We start from the raw sequence: 12,427 nt of genomic DNA, 5'->3' as shown, positions 1-12,427 counted from the left end.
GTGTGTCTCTTTGTGGGTGTGTTTAGTTTTGTTTTTGAGGACAGCTCATTTGAAAAGAAAGTGATACTCAGTGAAACAGTGGCTCACCTTTACCTGTGCTGTGTGCATCAGCTCTCACATCTTTCCTCTTGAATACTTCTTTTTTTCTAGGCCTGGTTGTTTATAGTTTTTCTCTTAAATGCATCAAAATCCTATAAGTTTTAGCCAAAAGCCTATAATTTCTCTGTTATTATGATAAACAAAAAATGCATGCTCTGTCACAAAACCCACACCATGAAAAAGTTGAAAACATCCAATACACAGCATAATGGATTCAGAATACAATAAAATGCTCATAATTTAGCATTAGTCTTCCTAGTATACTGCATATATTGTCTATATAAATGACAAAAATGTAATTGCATTAATTGCATAGCTGCATTGATATGTGCATTAATATTTATATTACCTGTGCTACAAGAGTTTGAAAGAGCAACAGAGAATACAAGGACATGGGAATAATAAATTAATCTTTTTTTTTTAAATGTAAAATTCAATGTAAATGTTTTATGGAAATGCTTAATTTTCAGTTTGTCAAAAACAGTTAATACATGATTTTTACCATGTATTTGACAAACATGCAAACAGTTTATGGAGTATCCACAGATAGTTATTAAAAAGAGAGTACTATATCCTTAGGATTTCAATGGATAATATACCGGAATATGTAATATTGTCAACATAATAGAGGGAAATAGCTCAAATGGTCCAATAGGCTATATTGAAGCATTTTAATATTTTATACACTGACCGAGACTCATATTATTGTTAGTCTTAAATGAAGCTAGGATGACTAACATGTTGCACCCATGGAATGTGACCCTTGAACTTTAGAGGCTGTGTCTTGGCTGATTTAGTGCACGAAGAAGGGCTTTTTATTCAGTGTCAGCACTTGAAAATCCCTCTTAACTAAAAGTTACTCATAGCTTCTTCATACAAATTGGCATTTGGAAACAACTCAGACTTCATTAATATTAATCTTGATCAATGCCCCGGGAGGTTTAAATTGAGTTATTGCACATCCTGCACGAAGAATAAAAAGATGCTGGTGGAGAGCTGGATCTATCCTTGGAGAAGTCTCCGTTTTACTTCAACCCCTGAATAGAAATGTGGCTGCAGCATGGGGCTGAATCATAAGTGGGGATGTCAGAGACTTAAAACATCTGAGGGTCAGCAGATGTTGTTGGTCTATGATTTTGGCAACTGTGACAACTCTTTGTTTCAGAATCATTATTTCCAGTCAAGAGCGTGCAGCATGCTGCATTTCTTGACAATAGTTCAACCACATGTTCTTCAGGGTTCATACCGCAGGCCTGGGCAGAGACCAAAGTCCCACCCACACTCTTCCCCCCTCACCAAAACCACACCATACCTTCACCTAACCCCAACTGTCTTAACCTTAACCTAACCAAGACTATTTTCAACATTATACCTCAACTGAACCATCATCTCAAAGTTTATACCCAATCACAATCAGTTTTAATCCTAAACCAATTAAAGAACCTCTGGCCATAAACATTATTTAGCATTAGAAAGAAATAGCACTGTTTGTCTATCTACCAATGGCAACTGTTTTGTACCATTTACTCAATACAAGTGACAAAAGCAAAGTAAAAAGGGTCAAATATAATAGAATGAACAAATAAGGAAAATAGTGACTAACAAGACTAAGAGCCTGTAGACACAGCGCTGCTAGATTAAGATTCATCCCCTGGACAACGTGAATGTCTGCTCACACATTTTTGTGCGAGTTCATCCCGAAAATGTCGAGATATTTTGCAGGTTAACAGAAAGCTTTGACCTGCTGTTGGTAATCAGGTGATCAGCCTCCATTTTGGGGACCACTAATGTCTGTATGAGGTTTGATCTCAGCCCATCCAGATGTTAAAGTCTGGACCAAAGTGGTGGACCGACAGACAGGACGGTGGACAGTAGCTATGGGAGGAGGATTAGGCCAAAAGGCAGGGACACAGTATTGACCAATGACTGTATATAAAGAACACTATGATTTAAAATACATAAATGCTGTAAAAAAAAAAAAAAAAAAAAAATGTAACTGCCTTTGGATGGAAAGACTTTATAGTGAATTTAAAGAAAGATCATCTACAGGAGGTGGACAAATAAAAGTAAAATCTAACAATCAAATGTGATTCATTAAAATAACCCTAATACGACCTGACGTTGGTCAGAGTTGTACTGTTTCAACCCAGAGGTGCTCTTAGTCACACAGGTGTTGTGGCTCCTGGCTCCCTATAACCTCTTTGGTCCAGACTGACATATCTCAACAATCATTACATGAATCTCCATTAAATATGATTCAGAGACTCATGTTTATCTCATAATGAATTGTATTTAATTTTATGGTCTCCTGTCTTTTCCTTCTTACCAACTGGTTGATATTTTTGGTTGACATTATTTTATCACAGAGGCAGCTGGTGTATTTTTTTTTTTTTTTTTTTGGCTTACAATTTTTAACACAGTAATCAGTACTCTTACACTTTAATTCACCTGTTAAACAGAGATTTGTCATCTGCACCTCCCTTCATTCTACATGTGAATATATTTTTTTATATTTTTATTTTATTTGAGTATATTGTGGTTTAAATATTTGTTATATATAAGTGTCTGTTTGCGTCATTATGAACGAAGTACTATCGTCTTTATGTTATCTTATCTTATTTACTTAAACAGTCTCACCACAAGGAACATTTGATTAACCATTTAATAGATGGTCTGACACCAAACTGTATGACTAAATTTTGTCGAGTTGAAAGTGTTCAAATTCCTATATTTCTGAACATTTTAAAGACACCATTGTGGCTGAAATTTAATTTGTTTGTCTTCTTTGTTGAAATACTCTCAGTATCCACATCTGACCTGCGCTCATTCAATTTCATGTTTATATTAAGATTGACTGATTTGTGTGGTAGTTGTATTTTCTCTGGCTTTTGGATAGTCTGAATTTCCCCAAGGGATTAATAAAGTATTTTATCTATCTATTTATCTATCTATCTGTTGACTTTTGTGCACCAACTGAATCTGAATCTCCAGGTATCATTATAATAATAATATATAGCTGTAGTATTTGGGGTTGTAGGAATTTCCACTTTGTTATGTAGATTTTTATGAGGTTAATGATTTATTTATTTAGTTGTTTAGACAGACACCAAAAACATTATTACTGCTTTATTTTATTTGTGGCATGTTATATTGACTTAAATTACATTTTATTTCATTTATTCATAAGGACAACACACATGAATTAACATTTCTGCCAGTAAGTGTTACCCACATAGCTTATTTTAAGACGCGGTCTTACGTTGACTTAATGGCTGAAGTTGCAGACAGCAACTGAGAAATTAAAAAAAAACAAAAATTAATTATAATGATTTTGAGACACATGCAGAGCAGTGATTACATGTAAGACATAAATAAAATATGATAATGTTGATGTATAAAATATTTAGTTACAAATGAGTAAAACGGTAATATCATACACCTGAGGCATAAGCCATGCATCACAGAGTTGAATGGCAAATGACATGGGACAAGTTAGCAGCAGGTTTAGTCTGTAATAACACCACTAATGATAAAACGAGGTGTGTGTCACTGAGATTGAAATGTTCACATGCTGTGACTTCATGTCCCACACACACTGAAAACAACAGCCATCGATGGAGGCCTTTTATTTCCTTCAAATTAATAATGAATGACAAACTCTGTGGATCAATTTTGAAAATTAGTTGCACTCATTCACCCCGCCCCCCTCTCTCCCCCCCCACCCCCTCCACCTCCGGCCTTCCCCTGCGCATGCGCCGCGCGGCTCCAGGAGTGCTGTTTCGGCCTGTTCCGCGGCCGCTCGGTCATTTTCGCCTCTTTGTTTTACTGATAGTGGATTTAACTCGGATTCAACCCAATATCCAGCGGACCGTGCTGCTCCCAAACAGGTTAGTTCGCCTAAGTAGACTTGTTCCCTGCATGTCTCCGTCCTCGGCGGGTCTGTGGCCGGTTTACGGTCCCGCTTCGTGCCCCCTCCTTCTCTTTTTTCGCATGTCTCTTTCCGCTGGGTGCTACGGGGCATGCTATACGTGTTGTTTTATGTGTCTATGTGGTGGTGTATGGCGGCGCCGGGCCCTGCAGTTGCACACCGGGGATGGGGGTTTTAAGGAGGAAAGTGCATCGTACAGGCAGGTTTAAAGCTAGCCGGGATGCGCACGGTTAGCCGTGCCGGAGAGGAGGCTCTGGCAGCCGCCTGTCTGCCTGTCTCGTCATGTTTAAATGCTGTTGTGTTGTTCCTCTGAAGCCAATTCTTCTTTCCCATTGAGCTGGAATGTTCTTGGGGGGGGGGGGGGGGGGGGGGGGGCTCATGGTCCACCATTAGGCTAACCCCCTTCCTCCTGCTGTGCAAAGTTCAGTGTGTGTACGTGTGTGAGAGAGAGTGTGCGTGTGGAGGATCTACATGAGGTTTAGGTTGTATGAAGACACAAAGTTGGTGCATTTTTTTTTTTTTCCTCTTCTGGGTGGATGTCGTCCCTCGCCAGACTGCTGCAGCAGCAAGCCCTGTGTGACATTGTGAGGAGGGAGGAGGGTGTGGGGGGGGTGGGGGGGGGGGAGCATGCAGAGAGCAGCCAACAAGTCTGTGCAGTTATTTGGGAACAGATGCAGCTTAAAAATCATCTTTACATAGCGAGTAACACGTTTGAGAGTGATGGACAGAGCAGGGTGAAATTAGGCTTTAGATTCTGGGGTTTATTCAACTTTTTCTCCCCCCTCCCTCCCTCCAGGGACTCTTCAGCCCTGGGAGCATGGGGTGGGTGACTCGCAGGTCAAAAGATGCAGGTGTTAGGGGAAAAAATTGGCCTTGAAAAGTGAAAGTTTTTCTGGCTGTCTAGGTTTTAAGCATCATCTCAAACACATCTTAGGAGCTGCACTGCCAGCATCTCTGTCTTCTGAAGTCACTTTTGGCTGGAATGGATTTCTGAAAGCCCAGTTCCTGTCACTTTTTTTTTTTTTTTTTTTTTTTGCTTTGCTTATTGTTACTGTGCGCAGTGTGACACAAAAGGCTGTTTTCACATTAATCTGCTGAAGGGGTAAAGTTTCTCCGGGGCTCACATTAAATCTGAGTTCAGCACGCAAACATGCCAGCATGAGTCTGTGACATTGCACTTAGTTTGGAAGGTCCGGCATGTGATGTGATGTGTGAAATCTCCAGAGCACATGCGCTGAGAATGGACATTGCGGTCAAATAGGAGACAAATATTTGCATATTTTGGGTTTGGAACAAGGGAGAAGTCATTTTTAACAGCATTTTTCTGTGATAACCACGTCTGACGTGTTATTATTTAAAGCAGAGTAATTTTTTTTGTCTTATAACATTGTTGGGGGTGGATCAGTTTCCCCCAGTGCCCCCAAATTCTCTAAATATGAAGGTTTGTTATATTTCCATTTGGTTAAAGAAAACAAGGTTTTTAGGTCTTGATTAGATGGAAAATTTTGCGGTATGGTTAAGCCCCACACACCATTGAGAAACAGCACTGACACATAACCTAGTTCTGTGACTTTTCACCAGCTGTAGCTCAGTTGTAACCTACGTGTGTATGTGTCTTTTGATTTGCGGATCACCAGACCTGTGATTGCATCCACACCACACCACAGATCTTTATACTGAGTATATAGTGCAGGGAAACCAAAGAGTATCAGTCATTTTGGTATTGAGTTCAAGCCGGGCCAGTTACTGTATATTGCCGTCAAAGCTACTTTAGACTTCATCACCATGTCCGTGGTGACAGGTCCAAATAAACGGCAGTGGAAATTTGGACCTCCACAACCTGAGGTGGTAGTTGAAAACACTTGAATCACACGTTGCGGGTCTAATGATTTAATTTGTGATTGTGAAAGTATACACGCTGTGCGGAGCGTTTTCTCTGCCTTTGTGAGCATCAGTAGCCTCAAATCCGGTAACATGCTGCTGCTAAACTTCAGTCAGCGTGCTCGTGTTTTAACAGCCGAGCTGCTCTCTGATCCTTTATGCCATCAGAGAGGAAAGAGATCTGACGTTGGCGAGTCCTCCTTCTTTTCCTGGGGCTTTCACTTACTCTTTTAATGTTTTGATTTTTTTTTTCTTTCTTAAGAAAAGTGTATCATCTTGACATCAGAATGTAAATCTGTGGCACGCCAGTCAGAAGTGAAGGGATGCTCTTCTCTGCAACAGCTGCACTTTCTAATTTTAAGCTGGTAAAACTGTATTTTTAAGAAAAGATGTTGACTACTGTTGCGGTAAACTGAACCTCATCTTACTTTGGCTCCACTGGAGGACCCCACTGGCCTGAGTGATGGTCTGTGGCCAGCTGAATGTTGCTTGGCCTGCACTTAAGGATTCCATATGATATGGCTGTTGCGTAAGACTGCACATACTCTCCAAGCATCAGCTTCCACGTCAGGTTTCTGCTTACTTTGCAGGGCAACCCCAAATTACTACAGCTTTTCTGGACAGCTGACCCCTCACCTGAAACTGAATAACATCTAAAAAGCTTTTTTTTTTTAATGTTATAGCAAGATTTCTAGTGCATAATGACCATAAATTATCAAAGCGACATTTATTTTGACCCATTACTCCAATACTTGCAGCCTCGCTCTGTTAAAACAATGTTAATGGTCCCGCGGGGGAGTTGCGATAAAATTGTCGGCCCTACAGGACAGGCGAGCAGGATATGGCCTCTTAAGGAGCAGGACTGCTTCATAATGAAAAAAACTCAGCAGTAACTTAAGCAGCAGAAGACGCATTTGTCTTTTTCCTGGGCAGGAAATTATCTCAGGCAACTTCCTAAATGAGCTACTGAGCAACTGTGGAGATTCCCTCACCCACAAATTAAGCTGCAGTTCACGTCCTCAGCTCTGGTTTCACTATCTCTTCCTCAGCACTGTTTCTTTGAACATGTGATAAGAGAGGATAAATGAATTCTGCAGAAAAAAAACAGCACCCATGAGTAAATCAGACTATAGTTGGGGTATTCAGCGAGACTGTGAGGACAAAATGATATTGGGCAGGACAGTGCAGTATGATTCCAATCCTGTCTGATTCAGATAGGAGCATTGATGGGTAAAAACTTGTCTTGCTTCATTGTGCTCTTTCAGGTGCCAGTGAGGTGATGAAAAGCACTCTGGGAAGTCAAGTTTGAATTAAGTCTCCACTGCTGACAGATACCAAAACTCTACACATGGGGTTTTACAACCCTGTGAAGTCGTCGCAGCAACAATCATTTTATTCTCTCTCCATTTTATTTTATTTTTTCAGCCTGGAGCCCTCAGCTTTGTGACCGCTACTACATTAACACAGTGGACTCATTGAGATGAATGAGGAGATGTCTGTGTTCATGTCTGACTGTGGCCGTAAGGCTCGGTCACACTAGCGTTTAAAGTGGTGGCATTTTGTGGCAAATCGGTTCCTTTCAGTTGTATTGCCAAGATCAGCAGGTTTGCTTGCGGGAGCGAAGTCAATCCATGCAGAGTAAAATTTTAAAATTTGCTCAGATTTGCTGTGCAAAATTTTTGCGCCATGGACCAATAGACAGCAGTTTTGAAAGTGTTGATCTTTGATCTCTGGGAATGGAGAGCCAAAGAGTCCAAAATGTCTAACCAGCTGCTAGCTGGCAAGCTCACTAGTTGGGGGAACCTTTAATAACTCTTTATGAGGAGGATGGACAACCCTGAGAGCAAAATGCCGGGCAGGGGGGATGCAGATTTTTAATCAAATTTCAAGAAAATAGGCAAAAGAAAACGTAAGTTAAGGCATTTGGATCAACAGCTGGTGGCACTACTTTTCCAGTTGGAAAATTATTGCAGAAAAGAGGGCGCAACAAGATGATGTAATTAAAAGAAAGCTAGTCAAACCTCAGAATAGTGAAAAATTCATGATGGGAAAATGAACTAATGTTTGTTTTGTATATTACCTTGAGGTCACAGTCTCCTCATCAATGTTTTCGTCTGTTTAGAAGTCACTAGTTTCACGTACGTCATGATTCAATTGCAAAGTCTGTCTCCATTACGCCTCGTTGCATTTTGTTGTCACTGATCCACCAACTTTCTGTGTGAAAACTTTTTTTTACATTATTTCAGTTGTTTTTGGGTGGGTGTCGTTCAAAAACTTTCAACATAGGTACCAATGACTTTGATACTGATTCTTAACGCTACTTTTTTGGTACCAATTTTACCAAATCCATTTTAACAAAGAGAAAATTACAATACACAATACTGTACAAATTTTAGCTCGGCCTCTTTATAAACTCAAATGCCTTTGTGTAAATACACAGCCAATCACCAGCATTGTTAGTTGTTGGTCCAAGCATGCTGCATGCTAATTGGCTCAGTGATGCTGACAAGAATTACACATTTACTCCTTATGTATTGATATTTGGTATCAAATGACAGGACATGTTTCGATCCACGTTGGTATCAAACCAATTCAGTCGGTCCATTAAAGCACCGAAGTTCGATGCCCAGGTGTTTGATGAAGCAGAGTTCAGAGAATTGGACGGAAAAGTTTTCCATTCTCTTGAAATTCTCCGAAGCTATGTTTAGGATGAGTGAAGAATAAAACTCTTAGTTCAAACAAGCAGTAATAAATTCACTAAAGAAGACGAAAGAGGCGAGGAATACCAATGACAGAAGCAAACTCTGAAATGAAGTTCTCAGAAACACAGTTCAGTAAAGTCTTTAGACCAGTTGACACAAAGATCCTTCACTGAAGAAAACAGCAACAACAATGTTTAAATTGGACTCTCTGGCAGTGGGTGAAAAATTGTATCCTTTGTGTCCTGAACATATACATCTCACTACAGCAGCATTAAGACCAGAGGACAAACACAGTACACATGAATCAGTGCAGATGAAGATCCCTCTGTCAGGGGGGACTACACCGGCTGCTCAGACTCTCCTCTTGATAAGATTCACAGCTGCGCTTGTCCTTTCACTGATCCTATCTGTTTTATGTCAACATCTTAAATAACTGGTTGTCAACAGGTTGTGTGAATTTAAATGGCTGCGCTTGCTATTGTGTCAACATTAAAAACACCCACTGACAGACGCTGAGCCGGATCCAGGTGGAGAAAACACCAGAAACCCAGAGGCCTGAGTTCCAGACCCAGTGGCTGACTGTCTCTTTCTGTCCCCTGTCTGCTTCGTGCTCCGGGGTTCGGTCTGACAGGGAGAACAAGGTTTGCGTTAAGCCTAAATGACAAGATCACACACATTATTTAGCCTAGTTTTTTAAGTCACTCTTGGTGATATATTGTGAGCTTGTTTGTGTTGTCGTGTGGTGGCAGACTAATAAACGAGCTCTGCAGCCTCCACGCTCACTTGTTAGTTCAGGCATTGTGATGAAGACAGGAAGCTGGTGCACATTAAGTGCTCGGATGCTGAAAGCCCCTCCTCAGGGGGTTTTCTTTTGGGCTTTCAGGTGATGTAACCATCCTTATGTCGGCCATATTGGAGGGGTTCAGTTGCTGCTGACTGGTTTTCTAAATTTGTGACTCGGCTTTCTCAACAACTACAAGTTACACATGTTGACTTTCTGATCTGGTTTTTACTGGTTACAGATCATTTTCACCACTATTGCATGTAAAGCTGAAACACGCAGTTGATTGATTGATGGGCCAGTTCTTTATATATTTAGCTGTTATTTTACCCACCAGTGCAAGCTCTTACTCCAGTTTTAAACATCTTTAGTGCTTTAGTGTTAATTGTAAGACTACCCAGTTTACAGATTGTGCGTTTTGATAATTGTTAACACCACAGGAGCCGCTGCCCACTCAGCTTTCAGTTGAACGATTCACAGAGAACTTAACAAATGATCAGTGTTTGGACAGAGAGCTCGGCCTCTCCTCGCTGGAGTGAGATCAGATTAGAAACTGTGTTTATATAAAAGGACGGTCACATAGAACTGAATTTGAGTTTAAAGCTTTAGCACACCTCCATTATCACCTTGTAATATTTTTAGTTTTGTTGTCCCCTCTCACACTGAACTGCTGTACGGTGGACAAAGCCTCTCTTGAAAGAAGGAGCCAAACAGACAATATAACAGGTCAGCTTTTATTTAGTGGTCTGTCAGCAGTTTGAAAAAATGTGGTCGAAGGTCAGCGCCGGTCTGCGTTTGCACTAACTTCTCCTGAAAGTCTGTGACACAGCGATGCACAAGTGACAGGCCCATTTAGCATCTCTGTCAGTTTAACGAGCCCAGAAAGCCTTTGTAAATGAACATCGGTGGATCCAAATGAGGAATTAATTACTTGCTTGCCTTGATCTTCAGCCCGGCTTGTACTGTAAATGGGTAATAACTGTCATCTCTGGGGCTGTGTGCGACTCGCCCCTTCTCTGCCTGCAGCCCGGAGCCAAGCAGTTTGTGGTTAAAAGTGGAAAAGCGAGGCAGGACTACACTGCTGCTGGCCTGTTAACCAACAAACCCACGTAATGGCTCATTGCATCCTCCTTGTTGCAGGCAGCCTCATCTACACCACAGACTGACTGGTGCATTTGAATGTTTTATTTTTACTCTTAGGTATGGAAACAGGAACTTCTCACCATTTGTTTAGTCTGAAAATTCATAGTTTGGTTGAAAATGCTGTAATTCTTATTTCTTTCTGGCGGTAACTGCAGCATGTCAATCAGAACGAATGTCCTTTTAAAGGGGACACCAGATGAGGATTTATCATCTCAGGACAGTTATTCAGTCAAGGGAGTGATGAGTTCATTAAGAGATTGATCAATTAGAAAATGAGCAGGCAGCAGTTTTAATGATCAAAGTGAGGATTTCTGCTGCTTTTCTCTCTTCTATATTATATCAGATTTAAATATGTTTTGATTGTTGGATAAAATGAGGAATTTGAAGACTTCAGTTTGAGTCATATTTAACTCTTTGATTTTAGACATGATTTTAAAGACTGAATGAATTATTAGCTATTCACACTTTCTGGTTCCAGCTTCTCAAATGAAGCATTTGCTGTTTTTGTTTGTCTCTTATAAAATCGTTAACTGAACGTCTTTGGGTTTTGGAGTGTTTCGTTGCCATGTTCTAACCTACGATTGAATCGGAAGATTAATTGAAAATGAAATAGTCATTAGTAGCTGCCCTACTTGCTACTGTGACCATTTAAAGTGAAGTGAGCTCTGATGACCTCCCCTGGCAGGGCTGAGCTCACCATGTAGGTGGGTGGTGTGTAGGGCCCACCCCCACCCCAAATCCTCTCCGCTTCAAGAGTCTCTGGTGTCGTTATCTTGGAGGTCAGAGGGCCAACAGCTTCAGGAGAGGGCCGCTCTGACATATGTGTGGCTTCTATCATGTGACTGTAAGACAGAGGTGACAGTGAGTCAGTTTTAGGTTTCAAATATGGATGATAAAAGGCCAGAGTCTGTGTGAAACCTTGATAGGTTAGATCAATATTAGCCTCACCTGCAGTATTTTCATAAATGTTTTCTTCATCCTTCTGTTTGAATGAAAGATTTTATATTTCTCTGAGTCGTTACATATTCCGATTAGTCTGTGTCACCAGTTTGTGTTAAATAGAAGTAAGTTAGCATGAGGAGAGAAAGCTGTACAGATGAAACCAGAAAAACACTAAACCCCAGTGGAGCTGCTAAGTTGCAAATTGTAGGGGACAGTGTTTTTTTTTTTTAACTGGGTGTAACTAAGAATATGGAGGTGCCGAAAGAAAACACATGCTCAGCAAACCCTCCCTGGGTAAATAAAGGGTTTAAAACACAGCTTATCACTGAGACATTGTCTGGGGAAGTGGCAGGTCATGGGCTCCTGCACACTGTCGGCACTGAGTTTATGGTAGAGGTGGTGTTTCTGACAGGGACCTCTGACAGGCACGGTAAGTTAAGAGAGTTTTGACACTGAGGAAGTGACATGTGGTTGGCAATTAAAAAAAATTAAGCCTTCAGCACTGAAATGATGTCATTTTAACCAGAGCTGAAGATAAGTGGGGAGAAATGTGTATTACGGTTTTAATTTTAACAATAAAACTGAAGAGAGGCTCTGAGCCTCTCCTCTGATTGGCTGACTGTTTCCTGAGTGAGCAGATAAAAATATAGCAGATTTCAGGTAAACCAATTCCTGCAAACTTGGACGGTGGGTCCATGGGGGCAGGGCTTGGGGCATGGCTGAGAGCGGTGACTGCTTTGTTGTGACATCACAAAGTCCCGACGGCTCGTTTTAAGGCTCAGTTTCTGAATACAGGCTTTGTGCATTTCTCTGTGGAGTGAGAACTTTGATACTTTCATAGTATTAATATAGAAACTAGACCTGCTTTATAATCAAAAAAGACATACAAATCTCACTTTATACAATATGGGACCTATACATTTCCCCTGCTGGAGATAATTTTTTTTACTG

The 12,427-nt window shown here is 40.8% G+C and overlaps 1 protein-coding gene across 1 annotated transcript in view; it reads left to right on the top strand.

The window, feature by feature from the left end:
• Positions 1–3,857: 3,857 nt before the first annotated feature.
• The window catches only part of LOC139605762 (polycomb group RING finger protein 3), a 60,328-nt gene continuing 51,758 nt past the window's right edge, over positions 3,858–12,427 (top strand). Inside the window, exon 1 of the mRNA XM_071457531.1 lies at positions 3,858–3,986. The gene's annotated coding sequence lies outside the window, so the exon portion shown is untranslated. The remainder of the gene's footprint in view (positions 3,987–12,427) is intronic.

Source organism: Trachinotus anak, unplaced genomic scaffold, assembly GCF_046630095.1.
Source record: "Trachinotus anak isolate AG129_WGS33_773 ecotype Australia unplaced genomic scaffold, CSIRO_AGI_Tana_v1 ptg000021l, whole genome shotgun sequence".
NCBI classification, from domain to species: domain Eukaryota; kingdom Metazoa; phylum Chordata; class Actinopteri; order Carangiformes; family Carangidae; genus Trachinotus; species Trachinotus anak.
The sequence above is the reverse complement of the archived record's forward strand: the minus strand, read 5'-3'. Positions and strand labels throughout refer to the sequence as shown.